The following is a 21,974-nucleotide window of genomic DNA, read 5'->3' as shown; positions in this document are numbered from 1 at the left end:
CTTAACTATCCCATCTACTCCTGGGAAAAAACCAATGAAAAGATAAAATGACCTACAAAAGTCACATGGAAATTGGAGGCAATCCTGAATCTGAATCAGGAGCCCCTGACTCCTTGTCCCTGTGTGCTTTCTTCCCAGCCATGTTACTTTATTCACATAAATACTGTGTATTTAATGCTTTCATGTTCTGCATGTGCATTTGCAAGGCTCAGAAACGCTCAAACCAGTGGTTGCAAAGCTGGGCACTCTCCATAAATGGGAAATAAATTAAAGATGTAGCCAGATGCCCAAGGCTTAAGATGCTTGCAGTACAGAGCTCAGCATTGTCTTTGTGGCTCTTCTGTTGATCAGGTCAGTGTTTTATCCTCATTTTGTGAATGAGGAATCAAAAACTGATCTGAAGGCCTGACTGAAAAGGTGACTCAGTGCTTTGGTTTACTGCTTTGGTTCATAATTTTAAGTTAATATTTCAGATGTTAAGATGTTTGGGGATTTTTTTTTTTCAGAGTACCTAATATTTTTATCATTTTCTAACATCAGAGTAACCATATTAGATACTAATTATCAAATGCAGCATTCTAATGACAGTTTTGCAAGCCATCTCTGCCTACTACTCACTGTACAGATGAAAACACTAGAGGAGAAAGGCAAAGTGACTTTCCCAGATGTTGTCTGATAAGTTTATTTGTAGATAAACTATCCAAACTTAGGACAGTTTTGCTTTCTACCCAAAGCTGGTTGTAAAATAGATACAGTTATTTTTCTAGTATTTAGCCTTCGGTAGGTAGGTTTTTCTATCTAGGCTTGACTTGCAGTTTTTCAAGCTGCATTTCAAAGTAGCATTTGTAAGCAAAACCACGTTTGATAGCACTTCTAAATACACTTGCACTCTCCCAGTAGTTAGGCAAACATTTCTAGATGTGAACAGTCAGTTTTATTCTCATAGTCACAGACTTTTGCCTAGTGATCATATTATGTAAATGACAATTGTGCATGACCTGGGGACATCCACCTTAAAGTCTGCCTTTTGGTGAATGAAAGCAGTCAAATCCTGAGTATGCATGTGAAATGGCTGAAGTAATTGCTGAGCAAATCCCAAAGAGGGATGGCTGCTTTGCCAGCAGCTTGCAGCCAGTTCCACACATTGGCACTGGCAAGGAGACAAGTAACTGTAGGTCCATCCAACAGTGAATATGCTGACCTTCTACTCTGGCATTTGTTTCTGTCTTGTTTTCTTTCATGCATTGCTCTGCACAAACCTCACCCTCCTGGGACCTTCATGCATAGACCCTTCTCTATACTACAGCACCAAACCTTTCTTTCCACAGCAAAGAGTGGTCTGTTTTCTCCTGATGGAGCGCAAGCTGTGCGGTGTTGAGGTTGCTTTGGGTGACTTGCCCAAGGGCTTGTCTAGCTCAAATCTGAAAACTGGGATTCTTGGTGGGAGAGGCAGACTTGTGATTTGTCAGTGCTCTGTAGGAAGCCCTAGCCTAGGTGAACTTCTTTATGCAAATTCCATTGACCATGCTGTAGCTAGCAGAGGTAAAACATCTCAAATGCTTGATCCTTGATGACATCTGTCTTCACTTGAGCTAGGAGGCACTGACAGGACATCTTTTTAATAGCTATGCCATGTTTGAGTTATTATTTCTCTCCACACAGCTGAACATAAAGATAATCACCTAGATCTCCTGTTGTGTGCTCTTTATTTCCACAATATACATTTCTGTGCCTCCTGCTGTTTCTCAGGTAGTGTTTATATGACAGGTATTCTGTGAGGTAATCTACCCAGTGAACAGACACAAATACACATGATTTTTGTTCTTCTCAAGAATTAGAGATGGCTTGAATTTTTAGTAGCCTCAATTTTTTTTACATTTCTTCACTTTAGGGACAAAAGAAGTGTCAGATAATGATTTGATTCAAAATCTAAGGGATCTAGTGGTGGAGTCTTGAAGTAGATTTAACAATAACATCATAATATGAATAATTAATCTTACTACTAATAATATATAAGTAATTTGAGTACCAAAGACACCAGTACTGTAAAAGCTGCTGTCATTACATGCTTAACAGCTGTAAATTACTTGAAACTAGATAGAGGTGTGTTTATAAATAGTTACTGCTTGTGGCTATGGTTCATTGCTCCTTGTAAGCTTAGGGGTGATGAGCAGTCATTTTTATTATATGACCAGTTGCCAGCTAATGATTCACATTATTCCCAGATATCATTTACTATTGCATACAAATTTACAACAGGAATTAAAATTAGTTTTTGCAGTGGCTTGAAATCACTTTTTTGATAAGTGAGCTCACAACGTATCTGGAGGAAATACAGTTACTGCCTGAGTATAGGCCACTTGGAATAGCAGCATTCAGTGGTACTGGGTTACTACTGTCACTAGAGAAGAATGTTTTACTAGTACACCATCTGAGTGTTGACTCAGAGCAAACTCTTAGGTACACAGCAATGTATGGTGTGACTATAAATGGAAAGTAAACTTCCTTCTTCCTTCCTTTTTTGATCATGCAGATAGAGTATCAGCATGCTTAAAAATATAAGGACAGATGTCATTAAGAAGGATGCCAAGATTTTTCAAATGCATGTAGTACCTTTTTGAAAACTTGGCACAGACACTTCACACAGAGATTTTCTGAAATGTCTGCATGGCTTTTAAGAGCTTGTTTGTTTACTTTCCTTGGAATACTTAGCCATTCCTAAGCAATCTGAAGAGAAATGCTGTTAGGCTTTGCCACAGGTGGATTTGTGAGGACTCAGTCTTTTTGAGGCCAGATCTTGGATGGATAGTACAGATATTGAAAATATGCAGGTATGCAGTAAACCTGCATGTTAGCTGGTCAGCTGCATGACAACTTTCAGGGTGAAACCTTTCAACTTGTGGGAAACAAAAGATTAAAGGGATAAAAATTAGTCTGTTTATTTTTTGTATTGTGACTGACTTCTGCTGCATGTCTATAAAACTGACTTGAACATGATTGTTAGGATGGTATCTCTCTTAGCTTTCCAGCATTTTACCTTGGTTGTATGGTTTAGTTCATTAGGTGGTGTTGGATGATAGGTTGGACACGATGATCTAGAAGGTCTCTTCCAACCTGATCTATTCTATTCTATTCTATTTTATTCTATGTACAAATGTTGTTAATATTCTGGCACATGTATAAGACACATTGGTGTCTTCCATCAGAGCAAAATTTGTGAATACACTTAATTATAGTTAATTATACTGTTTTAAGCAAATGAAATGTAATTCTCATGGCGACAGGAAAAGACCAAACATTCAGGGTGCTATGTGTGAAAAACTCCCAAAGGGTAAGTCTTCATACAGCAATTCTTTGCTGTGCAGGCAGACCCCAAAATAAATCTGGAAAAAGAATATGACAGTCGTAGCAATAAGAATTCCTTTGGGTGAGATGATGTATGGAAGGATATTATTCTTTTCAGTATTTGTGGTAATTCATTGACATTTGTTATGTTATCTTGGTGTCAAATGACTCACTTAAAGCCTATGGTCCTATTTTTGAAAAAGAAGAAAGGTAATAAGGCTGATATTAAACAGCTTGTCCAAGAATGACATAGAAAACTAGGAATGACACTCAAGGTATTAGTGTCTTAAATGGTATAAACCCAAGACCCCAAACAGATATAATAGTAGTAGTAACAGTAAAATAGCATAGTTTCCTTTTAACTGGAAAAAAAGTAATAATTTCAATGCCTATTCAACTTTTTGTAGTCTTTCTGAGCATCTGTGTAGAATTTGGATAGTGGTGGTTTGCAGTGTGCTTTGCAGGGCTTAGCTTTCTTATCCAAATAAGCTTAGAGGATGCTGAAATGAGAAAGGAGATGGGTTTAGAAGCATACATTCCACCTTCTCAGTGGTCAGTGCAGTAGTGAGTTCTTTGCTTTGCTTGGAAATGCTGCCTCTAGCATATCCAGCTGTCTTGTACTAGCTAGTAGTTTTACTTCTACAGCTGAGATCTGTGCACAGATTCATACTGCAGTATTTATTTGTTATGATTAACGAGTACAACAGTAAAATTGGGGGGGAAAGAGGTGGAAAATGGTTAGAACTTCATTAGTCATTTGTTGGCATTTAAGATATTTCCTTTACATGTGGTAAGGGTGAAATGCATGTGTTAGAGTGAAAGAGCATTTGTATGTGTTTACCCTTCTTTAGAAAAAGGGAATGGGGGTTTTCAGAACTTCTGCCGCTTCTGTTTAAGACCTAGAAAAAAACTATGTTAGACTATGAAGATGAAATGCAATACCTGTGTCAAGTTCCCTGTTTGTACCTCCTGGCAAACTTACTTCAAGTTGCTGAATTTTGCAGGTTTTCAAGCAGAAATAAAAAAGAACTACAAGTATCTTCTCTGTTTTCCACTAGAATGTGTTAGATTCTGGGTTTATTCGAAGGGGAGTGGTTAGTAGGTCAAGAGAAGTTCTGCACCCCCTCTACTCTGTCCTGGTGAGGCCTCATCTGGAGTATTGTGTCCAGTTCTGGGCCCCTCAGTTCAGGAAGGACAGGGGACTGCTTGAAGGAATCCAGCACAGAGCCACAGAAATAATTAAAGGAAAAGGGCAACAAGGTTGGTGAGGGGCTTGGAGCACAAGCCCTATGAGGAGAGATTGAGGGAGCTGGGGTTGCTTAGTCTGGAGAGGAGGAGACTCAGGGGTGACCTTATTGCTCTCTACAACTACCTGAAGGGGGGTTGTAGTGAGGCGGAGGTTGGTCTCTTCTCCCAGGCAACCAGTACCAGAACAAGAGGACACAGTCTCAGGCTGCGTCAGGGGAGGTTTAGGCTGGAGGTTAGGAGGAAGTTTTACACAGAGAGAGTGATTGCCCACTGGAATCGGCTGCCTGAGGAGGTGGTGGGGTCGCCGTCGCTGGGGGTGTTCAGGGCGAGGCTTGACAGGATGCTTGGTTGTATGGTTTAGTTGATTGGGTAGTGTTGGATGATAGGTTGGACACGATGATCTCGAAGGTCTCTTCCAACCTGGTTAATTCTATTCTATTCTATTCACTGGAACATCTTCCTTATGAGGAGAGCCTGAGTGAGCTTGGGCTCTTTGGCTTGGAGAGGAGGAGACTGAGAGGTGACCTCATTCACGTTTATAAAGATCTTAAGGGTGAGTGCCAAGGGGATGGAGCCAGGCTCTGTTTGGTAATGCCCAATGACAGCACAAGGGGCAATGGGTGGAAGCTGAGGCATAGGAAGTTCCATTGAACATAAGGAAAAATGTTTTCCCTGTGAGGGTGACAGAGCCCTGGAACAGGCTGCCCAGGAGGGTTGTGGAGTCTCCCTCTCTGCAGATATTCAAAACCCACCTGGATGTGTTCCTGTGTGATCTGGTATCGGTGATCCTGCTCTGGCAGTGGGGGTCAGACTGGATGATCTTTTGAGGTCCTTTCTGGCCCCCAACATCCTGTGATTCTGTGAAATAAGGGTATCAGACTAAAAAATCGCAAGCACTACCCATGCAAACCTGATGAGATCCTGTCAAAGGCTCCCTAACTCCTTCAAGTCCTTGTGTGGGAATACAGATACAGTTCAGTTATTGCCTTAATATACATTACCCTCTGTGCTGTGGAATGTGCATGCGTTCTGTTTCTCGAACAAAGCAAGCTATTTTGCTGTCAAAATGTAATGAAGTAATGATATTTTCACTTGCAATTTATCATTGTATTTTCTTCCAAATTAAAAAAAAAAAAAAAAAAAAAAAGACCCACAAATATTACATTTTTCAGTTGTTCCCTGTGGCACAGAGGGAATGTTAAGTTACGAAGAATAAATAATTCAAGGTTGTTTACTGTAGTCGGGAAAAAGTGGTGGCGTTTTATGGGGGTTTGTTGGGTGGTTTTTTGAAATGTCCGAGGTGAGACTTATTTTCAGATGGAAAACACAAAATTCTAGGAGCTTTTGAAAAAACAGAAAAAACATATGGAGAGGCATGGAATTTTAACGAATTGAATAAAAGATATTGTTAAACATATTTCCATATAGTGCACCCTTCTATAATTCATCATTTTCATTTATTCATGAAACTCGCACAGTTTAAATAGCTGGAAGGAAGAAATATATTATGCCTGGAATGAATTGAACAGGGACAATTTAGAGCCATTTGAGAACTGAAAAGTGCCCATCTTAAGTAATGGTAGTGTCTTCTGTACAAATGAAGGACTAAATGCAGAATAGACTTCAAAGCAGTTAAAGACTAATGTGATAGTGAGCACTAAATGAAAACAAGCAGTACTTTTATCAAAAGTCACAAATGTGGTGTTCCCCAGGTTTATTAAGATTTAGGTGATTGAAGAGACTTGGGCACTCACTCTTTGTGAAACTATAGTGTGCATGACTGACAGAAACTGATTTATTCCTTTTTTTAAATTAACAAAACCATACAGAGAGCAAAACAGAGATTCTGACTTCTATTAGCTTCATAACAGGGTACAAGCAGGCTGTGTCTACTCAGAACAGCTTCATCCCTTTATAAGCTCAGTTTCGCTGAGCATTTAAAGAGAAGCTGGCTCAATCAGATCTAACATGTTTACAACATTAGAGCTGACTGGGGAAAGGGAAAAAAAAAAAAAGAAGAAAAAACAAACCAACAAAAAAACCCCAAAACCAAGAAAAAGACCTCTCTGAAAAATGACAATTTGATCATCATTATTTCTCAGCTGGCTTGTGTTTGTTCAAGGCAGCTGAGGTAAACAATCCACCTGATTTGTGTCTCAGTTCCCATTTACTTCAAAGCAAGTCATTTAGTCCTTTAAGTAAGCTCGATAGACCACACAACTTCTTCATGAGTGTCTGAATGTGTTTAGCTGTGTCCAGAAATTTCTAGCAGCTTAATCTTTGCTTTTGTTGTTATCTAAAGATAATTCACGTTTTGAATTTATCTGAATCTGGGCTACATGACAAGAAAATTTAATAAAGACTGAGGCAAAGAGTAGAAAAAGTCTCACTTGGAAAGGGTGTTCAATATTGTCTATTCAATATTGTCTATAAAATCCAATAAAAATGCAGAAAACTCAATTCACCTTTTTTTCCTCCAGCCACCAAGATATCCACTGCTAGACCATTTCACTGCACCTCTAGGTGCTGTAGACTTCCTCCCTGTAAAAGTGTAAGGCAAATTCCCCAGCTAGCATGTGCCAGAAGAGCTCTGTGTAATCAATGAAGCCTTGTCGCTGCATACTGTCAGCGGAAGCTTTACCACTCTTTTTAATCAAAACTTCTTAAAGTTTTCATGCTTGCATTCTGGTTTTGTAGCACCATAATCTTATAATCAAAACTTTCAAATTTCTTTCTTGTCTTTTATCAATTCTGTTCTCTGTTCAAGATTAACCATCTTAGAGGAGGCCAGCCTTGCACAAAATGGATTGTAAACGAGTTAATTGGAGAAAAGGTATTGTATTGTCTGTGGAAGTCTAAGGCAGATCCTATATTTACCAGTCTGCAAACAGAAGTATTTTCTGCTTACAGAGTACATTCAAGACTGTCTTATTTTCTTGTAGTGCTCTTTGCAAGTTATTGTCAGTTGGTTTTCTATGAGAATTTAAAACCAGCTGTGTTTGAAGGAGAGGACACAGTCTCAAGCTGCACCAGGCTGGATGTTAGGAAGAAATTCTTCACAGAAAGAGTGACTGGCTGTTGGAATGGGCTGCCAGGGGAGAGTGGCGGACTCACCATCTCTGGAAGTGTTTAAAAAAAGACTGGGTGAGGCACTTAGTGCCATGGTTAAATTGATTAGATGGTGCTGGGTGACAGGTTTGACTTGATCTCAAAGATCTCTTCCAGAAGGCCTTGCTGCAGATTATCGCCATCGCCTGGCTACAGGCAGTGCTGCCAACCCCATGGACCATACCCTGTGCCCCATAGATTGGGTCAACCGCTGCATGACCTATAGCCACAGGAGGAAACCATGGTAGCCCATGTTCACCACTGGTCCCGAACTGGTACAGCCCCTAGAATGGGGAACCCTTGCCAGGCAACGTGCTTAGTTGACCAAGTTGCAAAAGCCTCTGGAGTTTCCCCTGGGAGGCTCCTGGACCTCACAAGAGTTTTAAGCAAATGTTGTGTTTTGAAAATGACTGTAAGTACCTGTAAGTGTGTTAAATTCTATAGGACCAAATGGCTTGACCTCCTGCTTTTGCAGGCTGGTTTTAAGTCTGTTTTTAATGCATCTCACTTACTTGAGCATTCCTCCAGAAATGAAAGGAAGTATGAGAAGCAGGTTCTGTTTGATGTATAACATGTGACTGAAAGTGTCACTTGAGGAACCTGCTTTGGTGCAAGTGTGCAAGCTGAGTGGGAGCTCAGATGCATGTTTATGTTACTACAGTGCAGCATGGAGAGGCCATGGCCAAGTCAGGGATTGCTCTCAGGGCTAACTCTCCCAGATTTCTTTTTATAAATACATAGAATAAACCAGGTTGGAAGAGACCTTCAAGATCATCGCGTCCAACCCATCAACCAATCCAACACCCCCCAAGCAACTAACCCACAGCACCAAGCACCCTGTCAAGTCTTCTCCTAAAAACCTCCAGTGATGGCGACTCCACCACCTCCCCAGGCAGCCCATTCCAATGTGCAATCACTCTTTCTGTATAGAACTTTTTTCTAACATCCAGCCTGATGCGGTAATGCTACTTCCACACTGGTAAATAGTGCTCCCTACAAAAGGAAGTTTGTAGAGGCCAGCAATTGGTGCTAAGGTCCTGAGAGCCATGCAGGGTAAGCAGGTGACATGCATTAGGTGTGATTCGGAAGCATGTATTCTGCTCTACTTTCATCTGAAAGGTACAGAGTCTTTGTGTTCTGGGGCCAGGTGGTAAGGTGAAACAAAGCCTGGTAAGTGAGGACAGTCAGGTGATCCGTTTTGAAAGTGTGTTCAGGATCTTAACTAATGTTGACTTGTTCTGACATATAGCTGTGCTGCAAGTGGCAATCTTCCTTTCCCATGAACTTCAGAGGCTTGGATTTATCCTGTGCCTTATTTTCCCTTTAGTTAACAGAAGTGTTAGGCAGCTGCAAGGCAGAACAGGCTGAAGAGTTGATCAAAGTGGCAAATTAAAAAGTTGCCAACGTAGCTTTCAGCAACTGCGTAGCAGAGATATACAGGACTGCCTCTTCGGGTAGCAATGAGATTTTGTGTGTGTGTTTTTAAGATATTTGTGCTCTTATGGCAATAATCTACAAAAAAATGTAAGATGGAGCATGTGTGGTATGAACTCCAGAGGAGGAAGTGTTAGAATAGACATCGTATTTCATATCTATACCAAACAATCTGCATTGGGCTAAAAACTGGCTGCATAGCTGCATGCAAAGAGTGGTGGTGAATGGAGTTAAATCTGCTGGCACCTAGTCTCTAGTGGTGTCCCCCAGGGTTCAATACTGGGGCCTGTCCTCTTTAATATTTTTATCAGTGATCTGGATGAGGGGATTGAGTGCACTGTCAGAAAGTTTGCAGATGACGCCCAGCTGGGTGGCTGTGTCAATCTGCTAAAGGGTAGGGAAGCTTTACAACAGGATCTGGACTGGTTAAACCCACGGGCCAAGGTTAATTGTATGAAGTTCAACAAGGCCAAGTTCCAGGTCCTCCACTTGGGTCAAAACAACCCCTTGGGAAACTACAGATTTGGGGATGTGGGGCTGGAAAGCTCTGACTCAGAGAGGGACCTGGGTATATCAGTTGACAATTGACTAAATGAGTTAGCAGTGTGCCCAGGTGGCCAAGAAAGCCAGTGACATCCTGGCTTCTATTAGAAACACTGTGGCCAGCAGGGACCGGGAGGTGGATCATCCCCCTCAGCACTGGGGAGGCCACATCTCAACTACTGTGTTCAGTTCTGGGCCCCTCAGTGTAGCCAAAGGCGGATAATGAGGCTGGTGAAGGGCCTGGAGCACATGGCCTACGAGAAGCACCTGAGGCAGCTGGCATTGCTCAGCCTAGAGAAGAGGAGGCTGAGGCAAGACCTCATTGCTCTTTACAACTACCTGAAGGGAGGTTGGAGTGAGGAGGGGGCAGCTTCTTCTTCGCAAATGGTGTCAAGCTGTGCCAGGGGAGGCTGGATATTAGGAAATACTGCTTCACAGAGGGAACTACCAAATACTGGAATGGTCTCCCCAGGGCAGGGGAGGAGTCACCATCCATGGAGGTGTTTCAGCAGCATGTGGACCTGACACTTAGGGATGTGGTTTAGTGTTGACTCTTCAGGGCTGGGTTGAGGATTGGTCTGGATGATCTTCGAGGTCTGTTGCAACCGGATGTTTTCTGTGATTCTGTGATTCAAGATGAAAGTAAAAATGTGGTCATATAGAGTTGGTCAACCAATGAAGGGCTTGATGGTGTAAAAAGCAGGATGCTTCATAATTTCTTGGTCTGGTCCTGTCTACCTCAAGCTTCTGACTTTTACTCTATTTGAACTACTCAGGCTGTCTGACTGCATTTGTTCTCAGAAATGGTTCAAGAGCCATTTGTTCTCACTTTCTGTTCTGTACCAGAAATGGAAGATGGTATGCTTGAAAAGCTGAAAGTACCAGATAGATACTTTCCTTCCAGTTTACATAATTATGTAGACATAGTTTCCCTGTTTCTATCCAACAGTAAGAGCATATGGCAGCAATGGTAAAGTGTGGTAGGCATGTATGTATGGCAAATCTGTTTGCAAAAACCTGAGCACACAGAGCTTCCAACTGACTCATTTCCAGTCATCAACTCATTTGGACTAAGTCAGTAGTAGTTAGAGTAAACTTTTTTGTGACTGCTGTCTACCAGAGGAGGACCCAAAACTCATACCCTAGTAACTCTACAATTTGAACCTATTTAAAAACTGACAACAGTTTAAAAATCTATAATTTGCAAGGGGGAAAGATAATTGTGTATGTTAATCTCACAATGAGATATTTCTTGCTGGAAAAATGCCTTTTGACTCTTCTGTAAGCTATCACAGTATTTGGGCAATGCAGCTGATTTTGCAGTCCTGTGGGTGAATTGCACAAAGGCAGGCTTGCACTAGTGACTAACTCAATTTCTTTCTGTCTGATGGGCAGAAATAGACATTTGTTATATAGCTGCTGTCTAGAATCTTTGTCTTAAGGCAGTAGAGAGGAAGCTGTTGTGAGTTTAATACAGAGAAGTCAACTTTCTGCTGAGGCTGTTGCTGAATGTTTTATTTAGCTTGATTTGTAACTGTTGATCCTCATTACTCTTTATGAAACACCTATTTAATGATTTCTGCTTCCTTTACTTCCTTCTGTGTTCATCATTAGCATGATAACTGTTTAAAAGGTCAAGACAAAAATAAGTGTTTGTCCAATGCTGATTAGAGATTGGTCTTGGGTTTTTTGTTGTTGTTATTATTATTGTTTGAGGATTTTTTGGTGGCTGTCATGTGTTTGTGGGAAAGCGACAAAAAGAAGTGAACTGAAACCAGAGGACACTCTACTACAGCATTATAGCTTAGACACATACATCAAATACAAACTGCTTCTTACACTTCCTTCAATTTCTGGATGAATGCTTAACGAAATGAGGTGCATAAAAAATGGGTTTAAAACCAGTCTGAAAAAGCAGGAGAAGATCAAGCCATTTGACTTAAGGGGTGTCAGACACCGTGCCTGGATATTCTGATGACTGGTGTCAAAGAAAACAGTTTTTAGAAACCTGAAGAAGTATAGGTGAAACACTGCAGCAAGTTGTCCAGAGAAGCTGTGCAATTTCCATCACTGCAAGTGTTCTGAGTCAGATTGGATGGGAACTTTGAGCAACCTGACTCAGTGAAAGATGTCCCTGCCCATGGAAGGGGGTTGAAATAGCTGATCTTTAAAGGTCATTTCAACCTAAACCATTCTGTGACTGCTCAAGAGAATTCTACTACAGGTTCATAGAATCAAAGAATCATAGAATGGTTTGCACTGGAAAAGACCTCCAAAGGTCATAGTCAACCCCTCTGCGGTCAGAAGGGGTATCCACAACGAGATCAGGTTGCTAAAAGCTTTGTTGAGCCTGATGCTGAGTATATCCAGGGATGGGGCCACAACCACCTCCCTGGGCAACCTGTTCCAGTGTTCCATCACCCTCACGGTAATGAATTTGTTCTTAACATCCAATCTAAATCTGCTCTTCTCTAGTTTGAAGCCATTGCCCCTCATTCTGTCACTGCAGTCCCTTGTAAACAGTCTCTCTGTGTCCTTGTTGTAGCCCCCTTCAGGTACTGGAAGGTTGCTGTCAGGTCTCTCTGGAGCCTTCTCTTCTCCAGGCTGAACAGCCCCAGCTCCCTCAGCCTGGCCTCACAGCAGAGGTGCTCCAACCCCCTGATCATTTTCATGGCTCTCCTTTGAACCCACTCCATCAGGTCCATGTTCTTCCTGTATTGAGGGCTCCAGACCTGGATGCAGTACTCTAGGTGTGGTCTCACCAGAGCAGAAAGTGGCAGAATCACCTCTGTGGATCTGCTGGCAATGCAGCCCAGGATGCCATTTACCTTCTGGGCTGCAAGCTCACACTGCCTGCTCATGTCCAACTTCTCATCCATCAGCACCTCCAAGTCCTTTTCCACAGGGCTGCTCTCTATCACCTCATCTCCCAGCCTGTATTGATAGTGAGGATTGTTCCAGCCCAGGTGCAGAACCCTGCACTTGCTCTGGCTGAACCTCAAGAGGTTCACCTGGGCCCACCTCTCCAGCTTGTCCAGGTCCCTCTGGATGACATCCTGTCCCTCTGGTGTATTGACAGTACCACTCAGCTTGGTGTCACCTGCAAGCTTGCTGATGATGCACTCAATCCCACTGTCTATAGCATTGATAAGAATTTTGAACAGTACAGGTTCCAATACAGACTCCTAAGGACACCACTTGTCACTGCTCTTCATCTGGAGCTCGAGACGTTGAGCACCAACCTCTGGATGTGACCATCCAGCCAATTCCTTAGTCATTGAAGGATCCTTGTACCATGTTTTAGTTGATTAAATGGTGTTGGGTGATAGGTTGGACTTGATGATCTCAAAGTTCTTTTCCAACCTGGTTAATTCTGTATACTGTCAATGTTATCCTAAAACCAAAGATCCCTGGCGTAAGTCAGGAGAGGCACGTCTAGAGATTCTGATAAGAGAAGTGCAGGGAATTAAATACATAAATGAATGATTAAAAGGACACTTGGGTCTACCTTAGCAGTAAAATGTTGATTATTTCTTTTTAATTGTTTGATATTTATAGAACTAGTTGCAGTGAGAGTGTAAGGCAAAGTTTTGGGCGGTAGTTGTTTCCAGTAGTAACAGCATCAGTTAAGACGAACTTGATACAGCTTGGTCAGGTTTTTATGTGACCCTTAAAGACTTGTTTCACAGCAGTCTGTCATTATGTTACACTTTTCTACTTCATGGTTTGTTCCTGCCTAAAGCACTTCTGAATTATCTGATAAAATCTACAAAAGGTGCTATTTGCTCTCAAATAAGTGATTGTGATGGAGATAAAGGAGGAGGCATACCTTGAAATACATAACTGAGTTCTGACCTCTATATTCTGTGTTCATATTTGCTCTTGCAAACAGATGGATGAGACCTCTACCAGTAAAGATATGGAAAACAAGTCATATGAGGAATGGCTGAGGGAATTAAGACTGTTTAGTATGGAGGAGGCTGAGGAGAGCTCTTTACTATTACATGAATTAAGAGGCTGGAGTAAGGTGGGAGTTGGTCTCTTCTCCCTAGCATCAAGTAATAGAACAAGAGGAAATGGCATCAAGTTGCACCAGGGGAGGTTTAAATTGAATATTAAGGAAAAATTTCTTCAGTGAAAGAGTGGTCAGGCATTGAAACAGGCTGTTCAGGAAGAAGTCCCCCTCCCTGGAGGTGTTCAAAAACCTCCAGGTTTTTGACACTTCAGGAAGTGGTTTAATGGCCATAGTGGTGTTAGGTCAGCAGTTGGACTCATTGATCTTAGAGGATTTTTCCATCCAAAACAGTTCTGTGTTTCTATGTATTAACAGATCAGAGAGAGGCCTAAACCAAGGAATAAGGCCATATAACTGAGGAGAAACATCTTTTTGGGTACAATGGTAGCTTTGTCAGGTTTGATGGTAAGATATCTTTTTCGTCTACCTGGGTAAGGTCCATACTGTGGAAAGGTACCCCACAAGCTTATTTGTCTTTATATTACCATTGTCATTAGAGGGATTTCTGTACCGAGAAAGCCCACAGGATCAAGCCTAACCCCACAGGCAGGAAAATCGTTCCTCTCTGTAGGACTGAGTTTTGGGTGCTCCAGACCTCCCTAATCTTGGTGAAAAGAATAACGAAGATATGAGGCGTGATTTTGTACAGCTAGAGCAAGTATTAGTTTTCACACACAGCTTGGCAATTAGCAACACAAGGTTCATAAACAATGAAAATGTTCTTCTTACGTGCTCGTTAAATAGGCATTTGAGAATAGCAGTGCAGCAGCTCTGCTGGCTGCTGCAGTGATGGCAGGATTGTCCCGTGCTTTAGGATAATTGCTCTAATTGAAACAGGTGTGCCTCGGTGCTGCAGCAATTTAGCTACTTTGTCATCTCACTCTGAAGTTTACAAGCAGGCTTTTATAATTTTAATTTCCATTAGTGGAGCATCTCTGAGAAGCACCATGACTGAGTTGAAAACATTTTCCATTATCTGCAAGTAGTTCTAAAGTGCTTTCTGCTGTCCTTCCCCCGTGAAGAATCCATTTTGGCTTGCTTCAGGGGATTTGCCTTGCAGAATTCCAGCAACCAAGAGCTAGAGATGCATTTTGAGGCACGTTTACTGGATGTGTCAGGTGCGCTGGCTGGGAAAATCAATGCCTTCTGGATGGGTGAGGGGCAGTTCATTATGCTGAGGCCGCTGATTAGTGCTGAATTAAATGTTCTCATTCTGTTTCTAAATGTTAAATTGCAGGGGTTGTTTGGAGTGCTAATGAAACTTTTTCTATAGTTCCTTGTTTTAGGTGATCAGGGGAAGCAATATGAAGGAAGCAATGGCTGAATCTTTGTAGAGATTGAAAAGGGGACAAGAAGTTAAAGGCCCTCTGCTTCTAGATTTTCATTTGAACTAGTATATATGCTTGCTATACTCATCCTACATACAGCCTAAACGGGATTAGAAGAAAGATTTTGCAAGTCTCTTACACTTCCTTGCATTTCTAATGCTCCATTTTTTGTCATTGTGTCATGACTATACCCATATTTTCATCCTACAGGGTGAAAGGAATGTGGGGGAAGGGGAGAGCAGAGGAGATGCCTTGGAGGGAAAAGAGACATTTTTCAAACCCTGAAAGTTTTAACACCCATGGATTACAGATGAAAGGCGCATTTCTGTGGCATGGGAACTCATGGGCTAATGTTACACGTTCATGTTGGATGGCATTTGAGCTGAACAATGAAACTAGAATCCAAAGACACATTAGGCTTTTGTCTAATCAGATGAGTGCAGTTAGCTTCTAAAGTCTTGAATCTGGGGGCCTACTAGAAAGCTGGTGAGGGACTTTTTAGAGCATCGGGTAGTGGTAGGTCTAGGGGGAACGGAGCAAAACTAGAAGGGGATAGATTCAGATTGGGTGTTAGGAAAAAGTTCTTCCCTATGAGGGTGGCGAGACACTGGAACAGGTTGACCAGGGAGGTGGTGGAAGCCCCATCCCTGGAGGTTTTTAAGGCTGGATGTGGCTCTGAGCAACCTGATGTAGTGTGAGGTGTCCCTGCCCATGGCAGGGGGGGTTGTAACTGGATGATCCTTGAGGTCACTTCTCACCCTGACAAAAATCTATGATTCTATTAATTTCCCTACCCTGGCTCCCTTCAGCTGGAAAAAGCTTCTGCATTTTGTGTAACATTATTGTATAAGGAGATACTCATAGTAGTCCAGCTGAGTGTATTTTGTTACTCACAAAAGAAATTAAAGATGCAATGGATGTCATTCCATAGTGCCATCTGTTGCCCCAGTTTCTCATCGATATATTATGAGAAAGTGAGCAAGAACCTCTATTCTATGCTCTTCCACTTCTCCTTTGAGGTATTGAGCAACTGTACATATTTAACACACTTTTCTTTAAGATCAGTAGTTCCTTATATACTGGCAGAGTTCATGCCTTGTCTTTCCTTTTAAGGCTGCCATTTACAAGGAAAGCAAATAGCTTCCCCAGTTGAGGACATCTGTGACAAGAAGAAATGCAGGAGGTGAATTTTCTGCGTTCTCTAGCTGTTGATTCTCTCATTTCTCATACTGTGAGACCAATTTGAAAGGGAGTTTTCTTCACGTAGGTATCAAAAGCTAATGTGAGTGAGGCAAGTATATACAAACAAACTTGGATTACTTTTTCACTAGTGTTAAGCATGGCAAGATTGTTGTGTGGTCATAGGAATTCCTGGTCATCTTAGTGAGCAATAGGGAATAGTGGTGGTGTGCTCCTGTACCCTGACTGGAGAAGGTTGTGGATGACTCCAGGAACTATGGTGATCCGTCTTTTGGTTAAAACTTTGGTAAACATTAGTGTTCAACTGTCTTTTTTTTTTTTTTTTTTCAACCAAAACATCCTGAGGCAGTGGGACTGTATGGCCAGTCTTTAAACCTTAACCTCACTGAAATCAGCCTTATTCAAAAGTCAGGGTGTGTTAATGCTGATTTTGTGGAAACAGTTGCAGTGAAATGCAGGAATCTAGAAGTAAAGCACATCATCTACAAACGTTAAACCTTTAAAAGGCAGGGAATAAGCTGACATCTTGCAGAGGACTTGCTGCTCTGAATTTGGCAGTTTCATTATCAAAAATTAGTTTTACCAAGTGCTTCTTGTTCACTTCTAAACACACAGAATCTCTTTCACAAGATTACAAGATTCATAAACTGAGGCACTTTTTTTAAGAGCGGCCGCCAGGCCCCAATGTTTGATTTGTTTCCTCTGCCTCCCAGATGTCTTTTTTGCATTACAGAATTTTTGAGATTTCCTTTCACTTTCTAATATACTTAGTATCATAGTATCAGTCAGGGTTGGAAGGGACCACAAGGATCATCTAGTTCCAACCCCCCTGCCATGGGCAGGGACACCCTACACTAGATCCGGCTGTCCGGAGGCTCATCCAGCCTGCTCTTAAACACCTCCAGGGACGGGGCCTCAACCACCTCCCTGTACAACCCATTCCAGGGCTTCACCACTCTCATGGTGAAGAACTTCCTCCTCACGTCCAGCCTGAATCTCCCCACCTCCAGCTTCATTCCATTCCCCCTAGTCCTATCACTACCTGATATCCTAAGAAGTCCCTCCCCAGCCTTTTTGTAGACCCTCTTCAGATACTGGAAGGCCACAATTAGGTTCACCTCGGAGCCTTCTCTTCTCCAGACTGAACAGCCCCAACTCCTTCAGTTAGTCCTCGTAAGAGAGGTGCTCCAGCCCTCTGATCATCCTCGTGACCCTTCTCTGGACACGTTCCAGCACATCCATATCCCTCTTGTAATAGGGACTCCAGAACTGGAGGCAGTACTCCAGGTGGGGTCTCACCAGAGCTGAGTAGAGGGGGAGAATCACCTCCCTTGACCTGCTGGCCACACTTCTCTTGCTGGTTTCTTTTTTTTTTTTCCCCTTTGCCTTTTTCATTTGTCTGGTTGTTGTTGGTTTTGGGGTTTTTGTTTTGTTTTTCCTTCATACATTAATTGTTGCCTTAAAAAAAGAGATGTTCTGTTGCCTTATGTTATGCAAGGTCTTCATTCCTGCTTGGTCACACTAGTCTTCAAAGATGTTCTTTTCTCCTTTGGTTCTCATAATATCTGGCAGGTCTTTTCAAAGAAGGCTTCAGATGGCATTATGCATGAGATGTGGTGCTTTGGGGCAACCAGAGAGCAGTAATTACAGAATAGTTTTGTTTGTCAGAAGAACCTTTTCAGGTTGTGGATGACTGCATAAATTCTTTCACTGTTTTTTTATTGCTGAACTAATATATTTTGTTTCTACTTTTGAGTTTGTTTCCAAGCAGAAGTAGTTGAAGCATGGCTGAATTTTGTCAGGATATTGTAGTTTATAATGCATTAACTTTCAAGGGAACAACATTCATCTCACGTTGTATTCCAAGTGCCGTAACCACAAAGAAATAGTGAGATATGAGAACAATGAGGGGGGAAAACCTCTGGTTAAAAAGTTAAACATTGTCACTGTGTACTTAATTAAAGCTGGACTTCAGCTTTTGTTGTTTCAGGTTAAAATGATACTGTTTTGAAAGGCAAATTTTAAGTGGGCTTTAATTGTCAAGTAAGCTACATTCTGAAGGCATAAACCTTTATGTAACTGGGAAAAGCAGACACATGGAGTAAATTCTAGTAGAGAACTTCATAAATAGTCCAAGGGTAAACTTGAACTGTACATTTGAAGTCAGGCAAGCCTTTCAAAATTGTGATATTTCACCTTTTAATACAGTTCTGGGAAGTGGAGATGTAGGTCTTGCGTTCCTGCTTTATATCAAGGTTAACCCTCAATCTCGTAGGCAGATCAATGGCAGGGAAAAAAATACAAGCATATAATTCAAAACAACCCCACATTTGATTTCCCACTGGTAACCTGATAGCACTATCTGCTTTCTTCAAACCAATAAACATTGCACCAAACTGCAGCATGGAATACCTCACTTTGTGTCTCAACAGTATCACTCTTCCCTCTGTGTAGAGATAGAAAAGACAAATTAAATATAGCAGCCACAATGAATTAAAGTTTGATGATATGTATGTTGCAGAGCCTCTCTTTCATCAAGTGTGGTGGTAGATATATTTCACTCCCTCTTCTTACACAAATAAAGCTTTCTTTCTCACATATAAAAATCAATATAGTTAAAAAGGAGTAAAGCTTTCAATAAACATCTTAAAACCCTTTCCTATTCACACTTAGCTAAGATTAAAGCTCTAGACTTAGGTGCAGATATACTGCACAGAAATAGAATTACTTCATCTTCTTTTATCATTTTAATGCAACTCCCTCACTGTTTTTCTTGAGAATTTTTTAAGTACCCAAGCTTTGTACTGTGTATTTGCACAGGGATCTTTAACCTTATATATATTTTTATTATGATTATTCTATAATGTCAGCTTCTTAAGAATACTTCTACCAATGAACTTGCAACTTCAAGCCCAGCAGACAGGGACCTCTTCAACTGTACCTGAATGGTTTGGTCCATCAGTTCTTTTCTGCTCTGGGATATGGCCTTAGCCTGGAGAAGAGGAGACTGAGGGGTGACCTTATTACTCTATACAACTACCTGAAGGGAGGTTGTAGACAGACGGATGTTGGTCTCTTCTCCCAGGCGGCCAGTACCAGAACAAGAGGACACAGTCTCAGGCTGCACCAGGGGAGGTTCAGGCTGGATGTTAGGAAAAAGTTCTATACAGAAAGAGTGATTGCCCATTGGAATGGGCTGCCTGGGGAGGTGGTGGAGTCGCCATCACTGGAGGTTTTCAGGAGAAGACTTGATGGGGTGCTTGGTGCTGTGGGTTAGTTGTTTGGGTGGTGTTGGATTGGTTGATGGGTTGGACGCGATGATCTTGAAGCTCTCTTCCAACCTGGTTTATTCTATGTATTCTATGGGAATAGTTTCTTTGTGCTTCCAGTCTGCACAGTGATGAGGTGTAATTGTGTCTCTCCTTCTACATGGAGAAGAACTTTAGGCTCTTGACCAGGTGGATACTGCGGACGAGCCCGATTCCCTACACCAGCAGATCCCTATTCTGCACAACCAGGATACAAAGATTCTGTGAAACTACAAAAAAAACCCTTATTTTGTTTACCATTCACTTTAAACATGCTTTTTATTCCTCCTTACAATTCCACTTAGCTCTGTACTTATTGAAGTCCATCATAATGGGAGGGAACACAGCTGAGCATGAACTTAAAATGAAACTTTTTCTCTTAAAGCCTTAATGTGAACTTTCCATGCATATCTCAGGTAATCTCAAGTGAGATTATTTTATTCTTCCCATACACTGTATCATGGAACTCCTGCTCTGTGTACAGCTTTAAGTTCCTTAATAAGTATTTTGAAAAGGCAGGAGAGTTCAAAAAAGCACAGGAAGAATGGTAGGAGTTCTGCAAAGCCTCTGTTGCAGTGGGAAGAGTAATAATCCCACTATACAAACTGCAGCAAACACAAGGCTAAGAGTCACCTCATGAGAGCCTGAGGTTAGGGAGCATATTTCTGAGAACAGATGCTTCTTTTAGCTTGCAGATATAGATAAAATCAAGTTCTGTGCCCAGAAGTTGAAACTAAGCAAATTCAGGTAAAGTGTAAAGAATGAATTCCAAAATGTTATTTGAGAATTAAAGGCTCTTTTAAATCTATACTTTTAAGAGACTGCCACAGTGGATTTAGTAAATGGAGAATTAAACTAGAAGGTTCTTGATGATTCCCTTTCCTGTGATATGATTCAGTGTGGTCAGACTGAAGGAGCTTTTAACCTTAAAGCTCTGTTAATACAATTTCTTCTTTTGAAACTGTGCAGCAAGCTTCATAGCTTTCCGTTTCTACTTTGTGTGTGTGTGTGAGCTATGCAAAATCAAATGGAACTCACCCACATATTGAGCATGTCCCTGTTTGATTGCCTGACAGAAAACTTGTTGAAAATATGAGTATTCAGAAATGTCAGCTGTCTTAAGCAGACTTAAAAGTGATCTCAAGAGTCTAAGCTGTAGTGCAAGTTTCAGGCAGCCTTCAGATGGGTAAACTTTGAAATACCTCATGAATAAAGAACAAATTAACAAAATTTAGAAATAATATCTTCTTAAAAGAAGTCAAATAATTAAAGCAGTAATCCTGGACTGGAGATCTAGGTTTGGTTTCTTCTACTGTACAAAAACTTAAATGGGATCTTTGACAGATTGTTTTTTATTCTCTTCAGCTCCATCTGCCCTAGGTAGTTACTGCAGTGCATCCCGCTATCCACCTCCCTTGTGTGCCCAAGAAATATTTAAACTGTGTAATACCCAGTATTTCCATATCTCTTGATAGTCACAAAGAAGCAGCTTTGATACTGCAAACAAGTGTCAGTCAGGTTCCCAGAGCTGTCAGGAGCCTCGGAGATGCAGAAAGTTCAGTGGAGGTCAAGTGCAGCAGCTGTATCTATTCCTGAGTCCCCTCCTGTTGCTCCACAGGGCTGTGATTTTGAACTGCTTGAGGGGTATCAAACCACCCTGGCATATTTTATTGGTCATCAAATGACAGGGTTTTATGGTTTCACAGAATTGCAGAATGGTTGAGGTTTGAAGGGACATCTGGAAGCTGTCTTTGTACAACCACCCTGCTCAAGCAAGGCCACCTAGACACAGGACCATGCCCAGGCACCTTCTGAGTAGCTCTGAGGGAGATTCCACAACCTCCCTGGGCTGCCTGTGCCAGTGCTAAAAGTGAAAAGCCTCCTGTGTTCCAGCTTGTGCCTGTTGCCTCTGTTCTATACTGTCATCCTAGAAACACAGTGCAAGTGTATTAGTCTTCTTACTAGCATCATGTTTTACATCTTAAAGGGAAAGCAGAACTGAAAAGAAAAAACAGAAGGTTTGTAAGTAATTTTGTTGGAATAAGGACAGAAAAGATAGGTCACTAATGACTATCCCAATAACATGCTGCCAAAATCATAGAAACATAGAATCAACCAGGTTGGAAAAGACCTCAGAGATCATCAAGCCCAACCTATTACCTCATACCTAACATCTCATGACAACTAAACTGTGGCTTCAAGTGCCACATCCAATCCTTTTCTGAACACCTCCAGGGATGGGGACTCCACCACCTCCCTGGGCAGCACATTCCAATGGCAAATTACTCTTTCTATGAAGAACTTTTTCCTCACCTTGAGCCTAAACTTCCCCTGGTGCAGCTTGAGACTGTGTCCTCTTGTTCTGGTGCAGGTTGCCTGGGAGAAGAGACCAGCCTCCACCTGTCTACAGCTTCCTGAAAGGAACTTGTAGAAGGCAATAAGGTC

The sequence above is a fragment of the Dryobates pubescens genome, chromosome 1, assembly GCF_014839835.1.
Source record: "Dryobates pubescens isolate bDryPub1 chromosome 1, bDryPub1.pri, whole genome shotgun sequence".
Lineage (NCBI taxonomy): Eukaryota > Metazoa > Chordata > Aves > Piciformes > Picidae > Dryobates > Dryobates pubescens.
The sequence above is the reverse complement of the archived record's forward strand: the minus strand, read 5'-3'. Positions refer to the sequence as shown.